The sequence below is a fragment of the Petaurus breviceps genome, unplaced genomic scaffold (genome assembly GCF_028583685.1).
Source record: "Petaurus breviceps papuanus isolate PSGF00001 unplaced genomic scaffold, PetGlider_PUasm1.0 90842, whole genome shotgun sequence".
Taxonomy (NCBI): Eukaryota; Metazoa; Chordata; class Mammalia; order Diprotodontia; family Petauridae; genus Petaurus; species Petaurus breviceps.
In genome coordinates this window covers 19,482,547-19,497,027 of record NW_027187358.1, presented here as the reverse complement: position 1 = coordinate 19,497,027, position 14,481 = coordinate 19,482,547, and positions in this window count along the sequence as shown.

Here is a 14,481-nt window from a genome sequence, read left to right as displayed (position 1 = left end):
TCATTTTGGGATCTCTTTGAGTAGGTGATGTTGGATTCTTTCAATTTCTATTTTACCTCCTGGTTCTAGGATATCAGGGCAGTTTTCTTTGATATTTTATTCAAATATGATGTCTAGACTCTTTAAAAAATTATTATTTTTTTAACCATGGCTTTCAGGTTCCAGTAATTCTTAAATTATCTCTCCCTGATCTATTTTGCAGGTCAATTGTTTTTTCCAGTGAGATAGCTCACATTTTCTTCTATTTTTAATTAAAAAAATTTTTTTTTGCTTTTTGGAGGGGGGAAGGCAGGGCAATTGGGGTTAAGTGACTTGTCCAAGGTCACATGGCTAGTAAGTGTTAAGTGTTTGAGGCCAGATTTGAACTCATGTCCTCCTGACTCCAGGGCTAATGCTCCATTCACTGCTCCACCTAACTGCCCCTCTATTTTTAATTTTTAAAATTTTGTTTTATTGCTTCTTAATGTCTCATAGAGTTTCCACTTGCCCAATTTTAATTTTTTTTACTTTTTTGGGAGGGCAATTGGGGTTAAGTGACTTGCCCAAGGTCACATGGCTAGTTTTTGTGTTAAATGTCAGAGGCTGGATTTGAACTCAGGTCCTCCTGACTCCAGGCCCGATACTCTATTCACTGCACCACCTAGCTGTCCCCCAATTTTAATTTTTAAGGAATTATTTTCTTCAGTGTGCTTTTAAACTTCCATTTGGCAAATTCTACTTTTTAAGGAATTCTTTCTTCAGTGAATTATTTTGCCTCTTTTTTCCATTTGGCCAATTCTGTTTTTCAAGGCATTCTTCTCCTCTTTGACTTTTTGTACCTCTTTTACCATTTGGCCTATTCTGTTTTTTTTTTTTTCCTTTTGGAGGGGGGAAGGCAGGGCAATTGGAGTTAAGTGACTTGCTCAAGGTCACATGGCTAGTAAGTGTTAAGTGTCTGAGGTCAGATTTGAACTCAGGTCCTCCTGACTCCAGGGTCAGTGCTCTATCCACTTCGCCACCTAGCCACCCCCCATTCAGTTTTTTAAGGTATTATTTTCCTAAGTATTTTTTTTGTGCCTCTTTTACCAAGCTATTGACTCCTTTTTTTCATGATTCTCTTGCATCATTCTCATTTCTTTTCCCAATTTTCCTCTACCTCTCTTGTTTGGTTTTTAAAGTACTTTTTGAACTCTTCCAGGAATTCTTTTTGGGCCTTAGAGCAATTCACATTTTTCTTTGAGGCTTTAGATATAGCTGTTTTGACTTTGTTGTCTCCTTCTGAGTATGTGTTTTGCTCTTCCCTGTACCAGAGTAACATTCTGTGCTCAGATTCTTTTTTCGTTGTTGTTTGATCATTTTCCCAGTTTATTTCTTGACTTTTAACTTAATGTCAAAGTTGGGCTCTGCTCCCAAGGAGAAATGGTACTGTCCCAAACTTCATGTTTTTCATGCTGCTGTTTTCAAGAGTTAGTTCTGGGAATCTGTAAGTTTTCAGTTCTTCCATGATCCAAGGAGAGACGTGGTTACTGTTCTCCTTGCCTGTGCTTTGGTGTGTGAATGCTACAGGCATTTTTCTTTGCCTTGGAACTGGGTTTCGATTCCTCACTCCTGCTAGTGCTCTTTCTTTCCCTGGAACTTGACTTGGAACCATGTGTGGATAATGCAACAGAGTCCTACACCCAGTGCCAGCAAAGGGTCCCTGTAATCTTCTGACTTGTCACTTGTCTGGCTCCCTTACCATTTGTGGACTGAGAACTCCAGAAGCAGTCACTGATTCGGTCACCCCCAGACCTATTGCTGGTTTACTAGATTATAGTCTGTGGTTCATTCTCACCCTAGTGAGACATCTTTCCTGCTGACAGTCTAAGTGTCTTGGACTGAAAAATTGTTTCACCACATCTTTTTGTTGGAGTATTCATTTTGAAGCATTACTTTAAAGTTGTTTGGAGGTGAATTCGGGAGAGCTCAGGCAATTCCCTACTTTTACTCTGCTTTATTAACTGCAACCTCTTAGCAATTTCTTAAAAGAAGACAATGTAATGCCAAGCATAAGCAGCTTCAATGTTCTTAGTAAACTCTACATTTATTCAGTGACAGATTAAAGCAAAACATTCACAGAAAAGAGAAAATCAAAGTACAGAGTAACTCAATCATTTAGTAAGTCCTCAGTTGGAGATTAGTTTCCAATCATAAACAAAGTACATTCATTTGGTCAGTCACAAAGTACAAAGGTCAGAGATTTTCCACCCCTGGATCACAACCGAATTACAATAATATCAGTCACTACCAAGCATACTCTCAAGGGGCGGTGGAAAGCACAAAAGCCATCTACCCCTAGGTCATAACCAGGTTACAATATCATCATTCAATACCCAAGGAGAGGTCTTTTCTTCATCTTGACCTGAGGCAAGTCCTCAGCAGTTTCTGTTCCTGGGAAGACAAAGCTTAACAAAGCCATAATAGCAAACATACACATTGCCAGTGTCTTCATCAATTCACTCTCTGCCTGTGAAATCAGCCTAGACACAACAAGGTCTGAGGAATTAGCACAAATCATCAGTGCATGCCCAGGACCCCTAAAAACATCAACAAGACCCTCCTCCAGGATTTCTATAAACATACAACAAGAAAATCCTCTTTCATGGCTTCTGAACTAGCAGCAACGTCCCAGGGCTTCTGTAACAATAGCACTGTCCTTCACTATCAGACGAATCTGACAAAGTAACATCAAAACAGACAGACAAAGTACCGGCACCACAGTCATGCTCCCTCCCAGTTCTCCTCTCTTCTCATTTTTCAGGAGTTCTCAGTTCTCAATTCTCAGTTCAGTCCTCAGTTCCCATTTCTCTCTTTCCAGCAGTAGCAGCCTAGCCTCCAGATGCTGGCTCCCAGAAGTTCTGGCCTCTCTAAGCTTGGGCTGCTCCCTGTTCTGCCTCTTCCTGTTACATCAACAAGTTCAAGGGGCATGAGAGATCTTCAAATCCCATTACCATTACAGACAACAATGAAGTTTGACAAATAATTGACTCTTCCTTTCATGAAAGATTTCTCTGTAGGATGTGATGCTTTTGATAGTATTTTACCCAAGGCAGAACTTCTTTCAAAATTGGAGTCAATCCTTTCAAACTCTGCAAATGCTTTATTGATTAAGTTTAGGTAATATTTTTCAATATTGTTATATTTCAGGGAATCGGGAGGCTGGAGGAGAGGGAGAGAGATGGGGGAATGGCTGATTGGTAGAGTAGTCAGAATACATACAACATTTATTGATTAAGTTCACTGTCTTAAGTGGGTGCAATTTGTGGTACCCCAAAACAATGACAATAATATCAAAGATCACTGATCACCATAATAGATATAATGAAAAAGTTTGAAATATTGTGAGGATTACCAAAACATCACATAGAGACACTATGTGAGCACATGCTGTTGGAAAAATGGCACTTATAAATCTGCTCATGCAGGTTGCCACAAACCTTCAATTTGTAAAAACAAAACAAAAGGGGCAGCTAAGTGGTGCAGTGAATAGAGTACTGGCCCTGGACTCAGGAGGATCTGAGTTCAAATCCAACCTCAGACACGTGACACACTTCCTAGCTGAGTGACCTTGGGCAAGTCACTTAACCCCAATTACCCTGCCTTCCCCCTCCAAAAACAAAACAAAATAAAACACCCACATCCTCCCACAATATCTGTGAAGCATAATAAAACAAGGTACACTTATACATTGAACACTGAATATTTTTTCATTTTCCTTTTTGATAAGACCCCCCAAATAAGCTTGAAGTAATTTGCCCTGGGGTAAAAAACAAAACAAAGCAAAGGGAGAACATTTAACATTGAAAAAGAAACTGGTGTATGGGACTATGAAGACAGGTTGTGATGATGGTTGTTTATAAAAAGCCAAAGGGTTTTGATGTAGGAAAAACCCTGACCCTTTTTTACAATGGTTAAGTTCCCCTAGGACTGAACCTCATCAGGAATGTGTGGGTTCTCATTGAGAGCTGAGAGGCCCCCCCCTTCATGGAGGAGAGGGTGAGTATAAAAGTGACATTTATATATCACCCTGGGAGATAGGTGCTATTATTATGTCCATTTTACAGATGAGGAGCCGGAGGCAGTCAAATGTCAAGTGACTTGCACAGAGTCACAACAGCTAGTGCCTTGAGGCCTAATTTGAACCCTAGCACTCTCTCCATTGTGCCACCCTAGCTGTCCCTGCCTCTCCTCCTTCCCTCCCCCAGCAGCAGTTGGTAAAAGTCTACACTTACACAATGGCATATAAACTATGAGTGAGTGTAATAGCCATCCAGAGAAGGGGGGAGTTGGAGAACACTTCATGGGAGTAAAGGAGCTGGAGCTGGGAAGTTTGAATAGATTTAGAGAAAGGGGAATAAAGAAGAGAGTAAGAGGCAGACCTGGTTAGAATGGAGGGTTTGCCTTGGGGAGCAGTAACAGAAGAGAATGTTTAGAGTGGGGACTAATTACATACAGTTTTTATTAGCATTCTTCATATATTGTCTTTTTTGATCCTCACAATTATTCTGAGTACAATAATGATTATTCCAAAAATCATAGAATCTCTGAATTAGGAAGAGCCTGAAACAATCAAATCCAACCTAAATAGATAAGTGAATGAATGAATGAACTAATGAATGAATGCAAGCAAAAAAAACCCCAAACCCAAACCTCAAAAAACATCTCACTGCCTCTAAAGACATGGTCAGCTTTTGGACAACTCAAACTGTTAGGTAGTTTTCCTATACATTTAGTTTAAATCTACTTTTCTTTTTTTTCAACTTTTCACTTAGTGCTCTGAGTTCTGTCTTCTGTGGTCATTCAGAATAAGTGTTGTCCCTCTTATACTTGAGAGTTTCAAATGTGTTAAAAAAAAAAACAAACGAAAACCAAACGAACTCTCATGACCTTCCTTAGTCTTCTTCCCAAAACTAAACATTAGTTTTTTAAGATGTCCTGTCAACTTGCTGACTCACATTGAGTTTGCAGTCTAATAAATTCCCCAGATTTTTAAAAAATATGAACTGCTATCTATCCAGCTATCCATGCCCCTCTCATCTTGTACTTATGAAAGTCATTTCTTGACCTCTAGTCTAAGAGTTTACCTTTATCCCCATTGTATTTCAGCTTATTCAATTCAGCCCAATGTTCTAGACCAGAGGTGTCAAACTTTCAGACTGCTGACTCCCAGCAGGCCAATGAGTGCAAACTGAACCAGAATAAAATGTAATTGGAAATATTTAACAAAATAAATGCAGCAAGGGCTGGCCCCTGGCACACCATTAGGGAGTGTTGTGTGGTTTAAAGAGAAGCAGAGTAGTCATCTCCAGACTCTTCTCCCCCCATCTTTCTCCAAGGGAGATTTTAATTCTGGCCAGGAGGGGAAGCAGGAATTTGGAACTGGAAGTTTTGGTCATCCTTCTCTGTTCACAGAGAGAGGGTACTGGGCTAGAATGGTATTTTCCTGCTTCTTTAAAGAGTATTAGTCTGGGTGGGCATGTGATTTTTAGGTCCAGGTTAACTTCTGGTCTCTATCTCTTAATTGGGGGGAGACGGAACATGACCCAAGATTTATATCCCAGACTTGCCTTCCACCAAAATACCAGTTCTACAATGAACACATATAGTAGGCAGCAAAGAAGCTTGTTTATTCAAGCCAATAGCAAAACAGAAATCAGAGGAAGTATTCTTAGGAGAATATATACCAGACAATATAGAGTGAAGGAGTTCTTCTATTGTGAAAGGGAGAAAGAGAAGAAAGAGGAAAGAGAGAGAGAGAGAGACAGAGAGAGAGAGAGAGAGAGAGAGAGAGAGAGAGAGAGAGAGAGAGAGAGAAAGAGAGAGAGAGAGAGAAAGAGGGAGAGAGAGAGTGTCCTAGATCTCATCAAGAGGAAGTTCCCTGAAATTTCTAGTGTAGCAAATTAGTGATAATGACATCAAGGAGACTGCCAGATCCTCTTATGTTGGCTTCTTCCCAGAGCCTCTTTTCTCTTCAGCAACCAGAAGTGGGGTTGGTATCCTTTATCTTCTCTTTCAAAACTGGAAGCTAGAAGCACCTGAAGTAATTGCAGAATCCAGGGACTTCAAGAAATCCCAGAACTTGAAGAGAATGAATCTCTCCTCCCTATTCTCTCTCCAACTCCTCTCTCTCCTTCATGAAAGACCTTTCTCTCCACTGATGAGGAGAGAGTCCCAAATAGCAGTGGGACATAAATACAATACAAAATAGATAATGTTAATTTGTGGTTTCCTAAGTCAGTTTGCTGCAGCCAAAGATTCGTTTCTCTTTGTGTAATTTAACCACGCTGTTGTAGACCATGCATGACCAGCATCACCCTGGGTCAGTTGAGGAACCGCAACTCTGATCCCTGTGTTGGGGGGCTTACTTTTCCCAGCTTTCCTTTACTTGGTAATTTTGAGATGGGGAAATTAATGTTTCTTTCCCCCATTTCCCTTTGTGGGCTCAGGGTTGTGTGCTCTTAGGAATAACTCTTCTGTACTGAAGGTCTAAGAAGGAATGGTTGTGATGAAAGTGTTAATATTTTCTTTTACATCTTAATTTTATGATATTAAAGCTATGTGATCACCATACAGTAAATATCTTAGACTATGGGAGTCAGGGCAAGAATACTGGAAGAGTGAAATGTACTTGAGTGGCAACAAGTCAAAATAGAAGCTTTTAAATGTTAATGTTTTATCAATATTTCATCTCTTAGATTAGACTAGAATCTAGCAGTAAGGGAAAATGGTACATAGTAAGATGTGCTGGGGGATGGAAAAATGATGTCAGCCTGCTAGAAGGTCAGTACCTAGGCATAATAAACCCAGAAACCCAGTTTAGGTATAATGCCACCTGGGGATCAAAATCAGATGTACTACAAACTAATCCAACTTTCTTGGCTGTATCTTAATCTTTGTGACACCATGTATAGTATGACATATACAAAATATCAAAACTCCAGGAATATGCCTTACCACAGTTGTTTACTTAGCCCATACATTGATGATGTGCTTATTTCCTATGATGAGGATGGAAAAGGTCATGTGAAAGGAACCATGCCTGAGATGCAGAATAGACAATGAATTCATAGCATGAATTTGTAAGTCATGGCGAAAGCTGTAATTTTGGAGACATTAACGAGACAGAAACTTTCCAGTGACCATATAACTATACATGTCATCTAGCAATTGGCCAAGATTTGACTTTCTATCTCTTGAAGAATTAGGGTGGGAGATTACTACCCACTATGTAGTGAAGGTGTTACCTTTCATTTTTTTTTGTGACTAATATTGATAGAATTTCTGTTTTAAGAAGTATTTTATTTTTAAACAGTATTTTATTTTTCCAATTACATGTAAATATAGTTTTCAACATTCATTTTTATAAGATTTGAGTTACAAATTTTTCTCCCTCCCTTCTTCCCCTCACCTCTCACCAAGATGGCACACAATCTGATATCAGTTATATATGTGCAATAATGTTAAACATTTTCACATTAGTCATGTTGGGAAATAAGAAATAGAACAAAAGGGAAAAACTACACACAAAAAAGTGAAAATAGTATATTTCGATCTGCATTCAGACTCCATAGTTCTTTCTCTGGATGTGGATAGCATTTTCCATCATCAGTTTTTAAAAATTGTCTTAGATCATTGCATTGCTGAGAAGAACCAAGCCTATCAAAGTTGGTTATCATACAGTGTTGCTGTTATGACGTACAATGTTCTGATCCTGCTCATTTCACTCAGCATCAGTTCATGTAAGTTTTTCCAGGTTTTTCTGAAATCTGCCTGCTCATCATTTCTCATGGAACAATAGTATTTCATTACATTCATATATTGCAACTTGTTCAGCCATACCCCTAATTGATGAGCTTCTCCTCACTTCCAATTCTTTGCCACCACAAAAACAGCTGCTATACCTATTTTTGTACATGTAGATTCTTTCCCCTTTTTTATGATCTCTTTGGTAGTGGTATTGATGGATCAAAGGGTATGCACAGTTTGATTGTCCTCTGGGCATAGTGTTGAAAGGATTTCTGATAGTCTTTTTTAAATGGCTTCCTGGTGTGTCTGTTCTCTTGGAAAAAGTAAAGTTGAAAAGATGATTTTTTTTAGAAAGTATTTTTTAAATATCACCATTGTTTTCCTCAGTAGCCCTCCCCCACCCAGCCATTCCAGACAACAAATAGCATTTTTAAAGACAAAAAAAGAGGAAAAAATATCAGTATAACTTATCAATATAGCAAGAAAGTCTAAAAAATATGTAATGTACACCATTAGTGCATCCCCAGTTTTGCAAAGAGAGGGGGTGGGGGTGAGAGTGTCTTTTTGTTTCTCTTCCTTTGAACTGTGCTTGTTTTTTTAAAAAAATTTTCTAACATTAATTTTTTTGTGCTTTCTGTTTACACTGTATATATTCTTTTCTTGGCTATGCTTACTTCACTCTGCATCAATTCGTGCTGATCTTTCTGTGCTTGTATTCATTACATTGACTGCCTATAGCACAGTATGTATCATTACCTTCCTGTGTAAAACTATAAATTTGTTTAGTTATTCCCCAGTTGATGAGCATCTGCTTTGTTTCCAGTTCTTTGATAAAAAAGTGTTGCTATAGCTCTCTCTGTCTCTGTCTCTGTCTCTCTTTCTGGCTCTGTCTGTCTCCGTCTCCCTGTCTCCCACGGTTTCTTTCCATGGTCCATGTACTTCTGATTAGAGATGATACATTGGGCTGGGAAATCATGAGGAGAAGTTAAGAAAACATGGATTCTATATTCAGATTGTTGAAGGGAAAGATCCTGGGAAGAAGTCACTGTGAGAGGAGTTGGTAGTCTTCATCATGTGTCTATCCTCAGCTTGCTACACTAGACACTTCAGGGAATGTCACTGTGGGTTTGGGGGGAATTGGAAAGACCTAGTGAGACAGGTGAGCTCTCCTCTTCTTCAGACATCCTTCTTGGAGCTATGTATTTGTTTCAGGCACTTCTGGCTTAAAATGTCAAGAGAGAAGATGACCAATGCCAAGCCTATTTCAGGTGACTGAAGGAAAAGATTGGGAAGAAGTCAACATAAGAGGGGCTGGCTGTCTCCATCATACCCTTATCATCAACTTGCTACACTAGAGACTTCAGAGAATTTGGTTAAGATCTCTGTCTCTCTGTCTCTGTCTCTGTCTCTGTCTCTGTCTCTGTCTCTGTCTCTGTCTCTCTCTCTCTCTCTCTCTCTCTCTCTCTCTCTCTCTCTCTCTGTCTGTCTCTTTGTGTCTGCTTATCTGTCTGTCTGTCTCTGTCTCTCTTTCCTTCCCTCCCTCCCCTGGTTGAATTGATTTACCTCCCTCCCAATGGGAGAGCTCCTTCCCTCTGTCTTGCCTGGTGTGTATTCCCCTATGTATACTTCCTCTGATTTCTCTTTTGCTATTGACTTGAATAAATGGGTTTCTTTGCTATTTGCTCTAAAATATAAGTATTGCTATAAATATTTTTGTGTATATGGGAACCTCTTTTCTAATCAACGATCTGAGGGGAGATGCCTTTGACCAAGAAACTGGGTCAAAGGGTGTGGACATTTCAGTAACATGCTACCTGAGTTTTAGCACTCTATCTTTACCTTTTATTCCATTCAATAATCTAAAATGTGAGTGTGTAGTCCTTTGGGTCATGCAAATTTGGAAGGAAGATAAGACTCTTCATTGGGTAAGGTCTCAACCATTTTGACAAAGTTATAAAATAAGTTATGATAATTTTTATATTTTCAACTTTAGACTGAATGAAAGGATTCTTAAAGTCACTAAGGGTCTGGGAACAAGAGGGACAAAGAGGGACTTGACCAGATTGGTTTTGATGAGTGAAGTCAGATAGAAAGGAGACAGAGGCAGCAAGGTGAGTGAAAGAGACTGAAGACTTGGGACTTAAACAGCTCTATCTTGGAGTGCCACCTGGTGGTTCATGTGGAGATTGCACTCTGAGCAGCTGCTCAAAAGTATCAGGCCCTCTTTGTTCTTCACTCATTTGAATTGTATCCAACTCTTTGTGATCTCATTTGGAGTTTCTTGGCAGAGATACTGGAGTGGTTTGCCATTTCCTTCTCCAGCTCATTTTACACATGAGGGACTGAGGAAAACAGGGTTAAGTGACTTGCCCAGGGTCCTACAGTTAGTGTCTGAGGCCAGATTTGAACTCAGAAAGATGAGTCTTTCTGACTTCAAGCCTGGCCTTCTATCCACGATGCCACCTAGCTGCCCACGGTACTACCCCCCAGATTAGGGAAAACACTTTCTTTGTTGGATTCAAATTGTCCTTGTGTGGGATATTATATCCATGGTCTAAAATTGCACAAGGGGAAGAGCCCAAGAGGAATGAGAAACTATCAAGACTGAAATGATTTAAATAGAAAGAGAAATCTAGTAAGATAGAAAAGGCAGAATTTTCTAAAGAGACCAATGTGGATGTCCAGGGAACTTGCTCAATATAAGTCAACAGTGTGATTTTGCAGCCAAAAAAACTAATATAATCTTAGGCTGTGTTAAGCAAGAAATAGCATTCATAACTGGGGAAGTGACACCCCTAATGAACTTCACCCTTCCCTTGCAGATCGCACTTATTAGGAAAGACATTGACAAGCTGGAGAGCACTCAAAGGAAGGCATTCAGGATGGTGAAGGGCCTCGAAGATAATGCCATGTGATGAATGGTTGAATTAACTGGGGATATTCAGCTTGGAAAGCTAGGAGCAATATTAAGAATTAGCAAAGCTACAGATTTCTACCTAATATAAGGGAAAACTTACTATCAAAGAATTGGGATGAAGCACATTGAGAAGTTGGCTTTCCTTCACTAGTGTAGGTCCTTAAACAAAAGGCCAAATGTCCCTTCCAATTCAGTTTCTGAGATGCCTTTTCAGAACTTTTTCTTTTTGAGTGGCAGTCCCTTAGAAAAAATTCTACCTTAATCTCTGTCATAATTAGAGAAATTCCAAGAAGTTCAAACCTCTGACAGAAGCAGCTTGTCAGCTCAACTAAAATAGCCTTTTAATTTCAGTATTGAAGCTGATCATTTGAAAGTAGAGATTAAATGTGACCCAATTAGTAACTGGAGAGCTTTAAGTCGTCCTAACTTTCAGATTAGGTTGACAGTGTACATGTAATATCTTGGTCCTGGCTGCTTAATTCAATTTAATTAACATTTATTAATTGCCTACTATGTGCCAGATGCTGAGCTAAAAAGAGGCAAAAAAACAGTCCCAACCTTGAAGGAGCTTACAGTCTAACGGGGGAGACAATATGTAAACAAACATATACAAAACAAATTATATATAGGCTAAACAGAAAATAACTGAAAGAGGGAAAACACCGGAATTAAAATCAGTTAGGGAAGACTTCCTGCTTAAATTTCTTACCTAGTTCTTAAACAGGACTAAAGAACCTGGTATCTTGATAAACTACTTCTTGGTTCTTCAGAGCTATCTAAAAAAAGGGGGAAGATAAATATTCTTTCCACTTTGAATTATGTCAGCATGGCAAAACTAAATCTGAAAACTTCCATCTCAGAAACTCAGCGATGTTCATATCCTCTCTGTACAGTAGAGACCAGATATTATCTTTGATTTCCATAAATAATTGAAATGTAGAGAAATGAAATCGGAATCTGGAAACACCAGTTCTTGGCTGTAGGTCAAGTTGTTGTAACACTTCATCCTCACTATGACCCCCTAGTCCCTTGACCTCTCAGTTCTCTCTCAGGCCATTCCCTCTGTTCTAGCCACTTTCTCCTTTTCTCTCCATCTTGACTTCTTGGTAAACCATTTCGACTCTACACTGTCCTCCTCTCTTGGATCTTTACCCCTTTATAACCCTCAGCCTTGGATCACTACCACTATTTATCACCTTTGTGCCGATGCACCGTGCTTAATGAAGGTGGAGAAAGTGATACAACTGTTGGGACTGGTTCCACTACAAATTTATGTTATATAACCTCAGCTAGGCCCTTACTGCTTCTAGGCAATCCTACTAATGTTAGCCACTTTCCACAGCAGCTCGTCCAAAGGCTCTCTGTCTCCCCCACTCTCTCTGCTCAGAACTTTGCTTTGCATTTTACAGAAAAAAATGAGTTCATTGACAATGAACTCCCTCTTCTTTTTTTCTCATTTCCTATCACTCAGTTGCCTTCTACTACTTTATCCTTCTTCCCTGTTTCACATGATGAAGTAGCCTTGCTCTTTACCAAGGGTAACCCCTCAAATGATCTCATTCCATCTTGTCTCTTCCAACAGACTGTCACCTCTGTCATTCCCATTTTTTTCACTTGTTTTCAATCTCTTCCTCTCTACTGGCTTATTTCCTACTGTTTACATTTTCATGTCTTCCCCAATCTGAAAAAAAAAAACAACCTTCCCTGATCCTTCCATTCCTGCTAACTATCCTCTTCTCTTTTGTCATTTGTAGTTAAATTTTGTGAAGAGACTTTCTACAATGGGGGTCTCCATTTTCTCTCTCATTTTCTTCTTTACCCCTTACAATCTAGTTTCTGACCTTATCATTCCACTAAAACTCTCTCTCCAAAGTTACTGATAATCTCTGCCAAATCCAATGCCATTTTTCTCAATTCTCATTCTCCTTGACCCCTTTGTAGCCTTTGACAGCGTTGATGACTCTTTTCTTGACATTCTCTTAAGGTTTCAAGATACTCCTTCCTCCTGGTTTTCTCCTGTCAGACTGCTCTCCTGTTTCCTTTGCTGAGTTCTTCTCCAGATCATGCCCTCTAATTGTAGGTGTCCCTCAGGGTTTTGTCCTGAGTCCTCTTCTCTTCTCCCTCTATACTACTTCATTGGTGATCTCATCAGTCTTCATGGATTTAGTTACTCTTTGCTGATGTTCTCAAATCCAACTATTTGGCCCAGATTTCTCTTCTGACCCCCAACATCTCATCTCCAACTGCCTTTCAGACACCTCAAACTGGATGACCAGTAGACATTTTATTTTTAAATTTTTTAAATTTTAGTTGTTGTTTTTTTTTTTTTGCTTTTTGTAGGGCAGTTGGGATTAAGTGACTTGCCCAAGGTCACACGGCTAGCTTTTGTGTTAAGTGTCTGAGGCTGGATTTGAACTCAGGTCCTCCTGACTCCAGGGCCAGTGTTCTATTCACTGTGCTACCTAGCTGCCCCAGTAGACATTTTAAACTCATGTCCAAAACAGAACTCATTATGTTTCTCCCTCCCTATACCCTCCCCCTCCCTCTTTTACCTTTCCTATTACTATTGAGGGCAACACCATCCTTACTCCCTCATATTTCTCAGTACCTCTCACCCCCCATATCTAAATTGTTGCCAAGACTTATTCATTTCATCTTTGCAACATTTCTCGAATACATCCTCTTCTCTTCTCTGACACCATCACTAGTGCAGGTTCCTATCATCTCAATAATCACCTTGATTATTTCAATAGTCTGCAGATGGATGTTATCTACCTCAAGTCTCTCCCCACTCCAATCCATTCTCCATGGAACCACTAAAGTGATTTTCCTAAAATGCAGGCCCAATTATGTTACCAACCCCCTGCTCAATAAATTCCAGTGGTTTCCTTGCCTCCAGGAACAAACACAAAATGCTCTGTTTGGCATTCAACATCCTTCATAACTTAGCCCCTCCTACCTTCCCAGTCTTCTTACACCTCACTCTCCAACATATACCCCTTGATCCAGTGACACTAGTCTCCTGGCTATTCCATGAACAAGACAGCTTCAGTCTTTTCTCTGGCTGTCTCCCATGCCTGAAACACTCTCCCTTCTTCCCCCTGACTACTGACCTCCCTTCCTTAAGCTCCAGTTAAAATCCCACCTTCTATAGGAAGCCTTCCCCAGCCTCTCTATTCAGGTGACTTCCCTTTGTTAATTACTTCCAATTTACCCTGTATATAGCTTGCTTTATATATATCTGTTTGCATTTTGTCTTCCCCATTATAAGCTCCTTGAGGATAGGTACAATCTTGTCTTTTTTTTTGTATCCCTAGCACTTAGCACATAGTAGGTGTTTAATAAATGTTTATTGAACTTAATTCACATTTCTTTTTCTCTGTTCAGTTCAAAGCTCTTTGGGGCTAGGTTTTTGTTACTATCAGGTCAAGTTTTCAGTGAAATGGCGTGGGACAGACACACTTTAAAAAGCTTTAAACAGCCTGCTGTGCAACTGATAACAATGGTTATAACATAATAATAGATTACCCAAGAAATGGAGACTTCTCTTGTAGGCAGCAGTCACTAATATCAAGCTTAACAAAATAATTGTGTTGTCTGCTCTTCCTAACTATTGCCAATGTCTTCTAAAAAATATGGTAAAAGTGCCACCTTGTGGCTTCTTGAAAAGCTAAACTAGTCCCCCCCAACACTGGGGTTTCCAACCTTTTTTGGGAAGAGGAGTTAATTTTCATTGCCTTGAAATGTGTGTGTGTGTGTGTGTGTGTGTGTGTGTGTGTGTGTGTGTGTGTGTGTGTGTG